Genomic DNA, 3,497 nt, shown 5'->3' on the forward strand with positions numbered 1-3,497 from the left:
ATACACAAACTAGTCATTTTCACAATTAAAACATAGCCCAAAAGATGCCCCTATATATTTAAACCACTCTGGATTTAATTAAAGATGGATAATAAATGAAAGGTTATTCTCAAGAGTTAATCTCCATTTTAATCTTTAATTTACCAACAGTCCTAACACATCCCTTTGTATCATATAGTAACTATGGTTTCTTATTTTTTAGTAGGGCCTGATACTTTTGGTGACATCTGGTGAGCATATGTCAGTGATATGACAGGCATTTCATACATCCACGTTTTCAGGCAAAGCAGCGAGTAAGAGACACCTTTGTCACTTCACTGGTAATCTAAAAAACAAAATGTTGCATTCCTAACTTGTATATTCTGATAAATAGTTTTAATTCTGTATTTGATTGGTTAATTTTCTTTACTATCCTAAATGCTGAAATTTTCAAATAGGAATCATTTTTTTTTAATGTCTCTAACCTTATAATCTTGGATCTGTGTTCCAGTCCAGAGCACCTCTCAAGGCTGGTTGCAAGTGCATAAAGCTACACTCAGGGTCAAGCCTAGGGCATAGTTTAGGTCTGCAAGAGAAGTGCACGCAGTCCCCTTGCATAGCTCCTCAGTGACAATCAGTCACTCGCCTTTCCAGCAGTGTCACACGTCCTGGGTCAGCCCTCAGATCACCTGTTGCTAAGACGGACAGGTTAAGCAATCCAGGCTGTCAGCAGACCCAACAGCTCAGTCTTGAGCAGAGCTAAAGGCTGGCAGCACAGAGTGGGAATCAGGAGACACACCACCTTGAGCACATTCCACACCTATTGTCAGAGTAGACATCAGCAGTACTCCCAGTATAATCTGTAGAGAGGCTGTCTGCTTGTTGTATTTTACTTTTACATAGGTTTTCCACAAGTTCCACTAATTTCCTTTCATGTAGCGCAAAGTATGTACAGCCATATGGTGACAGTTCTGTCACCAAAATTTTCTACAGAAGATTTGCAATGATCAAAGTATTTTTTTCTCTCTTGTTCTTTCAAGAAATACTAATGAAATTAGTCTGCTTATTTAATGGGAAAAGCCATGGCATTTGCATATTACTTTTCATACGATGGTATGACCCAATCTGAATTGGTCTAAAGGTAAGGGGTCTTCCAGTCATATCTTATAACAAACAGCCTTGAGTTGTTAGTGAGATGAAGACGTCCCTGAAAGTTTAGTAGCTGAAATATGAAACATGTCCCACGCTAATGCTAAGGGGACTACAAGCCAGTCAGTCTCACCTCTGTGCCTGGCAAGGTCATGGAGCAGATTCTCCTGGAAACCATGCCAAGCCACATGGAAAATAAGATGATTGCTGACAGCCAACATGGTTTCACTAAAGGCAAAACATGCTTGACCAATTTAATGGCTTTCTACAACAGTGTTACAGTATTGGTGGATAAGGGATGACCAAATGACAACATCTACCTGGACCTGTGCAAAGCATTTGAGACTGTCCTGCACAACATCCTTGTCTCTAAACTGGAGAGACATCAATTTGATGGATAGACCACTCAGTAGATAAGGAATTGGCTGGATGGCCACACTCAGAGAGTAGTAGTCAACATCTCAGTGTCCAGGTGGAGATCGGTGATGAGTGGTATTCCTCAGGGGGCAGTATTGGGATTGGCACTGTTTAACATCTTCGTTGCTGCAACCTCAGCGAGTTCGATGATGACGACACGAAGCTGTGTGGTGCGGTTGACACACTGGAGGGAAGAGATGCATTCCAGAAGGAAGAGAGGTGGGCCTGTTCAAGCCTCATGAAGTTCAAGAAGGCCAAGAGCAAGGTCCTGCATATGGGTTGGGGCAATCCCAAGCACGAATACAGGCTGAGTAGAGAATGGATTGCAAGCAGCCCTGAGGAGAAGGACTTGGGAGTGCTGGTGGACAAGAAGCTCAGCATGAGCCATCAGTGTGCACTTGCAGCCCAGAAAGCCAACCACATCCTGGGCTGCATCAAAAGCAGTGTGGCCAGCAGGTTGAGGGAGGTGATTCTCCCCCTTCTACTCTGCTCTCATGAGACCTCACCTAGAGTACTCCATCCAGCTCTGGAGCCCTCAACATAAGGACATACACTTGTTGGAGAGGGTCCAGAGGAGGGCCACAAAAATGATCAGGGGGCTGGAGCACCTCTCCCATGAAGAAAGGCTGAGAGAGCTCGATGTGTTCCGCCTGGAGAAGAGAAGGCTCTGGGGAGACCTTATATCTGCCTTTCAATACTTAAAGGGGACTTATAGGAAAGATGGGGACTAATTTTTTAGCAGGGCCTGTTGTGATAGGCCTAGGGGTAACAGTTTTAAACTAGAAGGAGGTAAATTCAAACTAGAAGAAGGAAGAAATTTTTTACAATGAGGGTGTAACAGGTTGCCCAGAGAGGTGGTGGATGCCCCATCCCTAGAAACATTCAAGGCCAGGCTGGACAGGGTTTTGAACAATCTGATCCAATTGAAGATGTCCCTGTTCCTTGCAAGGAGAGTTGGACTAGGTAACCTTTAAAGGTCTTTTCCAACCCTAACTATTCTATGATTCTAAGTATGCTTTTGTGAGGATGACAGAATTCTGCTGATCATGGGATCAAATAAAGGAGGCTTTTTTATTCACAGCAACCCTCCCTTCTATTAGTCCGCAGAGATCTGTATATTCCAGAGACAACATCAAAAATCAGTCCATTAAACAGTTAAAAACAAACAACCAAAAACAAAAAACACCCCACAAAAACTCTAAGTTGCAACCACCACCTTAGGGAACCAGCTCTTACAGGACATATAAGCCAAACTATCTTTTATCTCAAAAGCATGAGGCCCAATAGTCACTTTTTAAGTACACTAAGAAATGCTTTTCTGTTGCACCATGAAACATCTAAAGACTGCACAACACTATCCAGAAGTGCCCATTTACAGATTGGGCAACTAAGACAGATTAAATGCCCTACACACTTCTATAATAGCAGCAAAACAGCCCCTGGAATTCCTTTAATCTATCCTAAACACTGGGTTAGACAACTCTTTTTTTTTCCCTGCCTGAAGATTTTCTTTGTTATGAAATGCCCTTTTTTCAGCTCCAATTATTTTTTAAGAAAATTAAGCAATTTCTTCAGATTTTTGTTGTTATGTTATCCTTATTGTTTCTGAGATCCTCTTGCAGTTTGGAAAATAAATAGCTTGCCAGGCTGCATTTATTCATTTCTGTGGAATAACCTTGACTTCTTACTGCTTCCTCTGTGAATGGGAAAAAAAGGCATTATTTGTACTCCCCCTTAACATCTACATCACGCATCTTGGTACACAGCACTTTTACTGATAACAATAGATTTCTGGAACTTGTACTAATTGTCACTAAATTCAAGGATCTGATTAGGAGAACATATCTAAAACAGAAAAAAAAAAAAAAAAAACCAACCACATAATCAGTGCAACATTAAATCACACAGCTAAACATTTGCCTAAATTCCTAACCAAAAGAATGTAAGAAATA

The sequence above is a fragment of the Chlamydotis macqueenii genome, chromosome 2 (genome assembly GCF_036417535.1).
Source record: "Chlamydotis macqueenii isolate bChlMac1 chromosome 2, bChlMac1.mat, whole genome shotgun sequence".
NCBI classification, from domain to species: Eukaryota; Metazoa; Chordata; class Aves; order Otidiformes; family Otididae; genus Chlamydotis; species Chlamydotis macqueenii.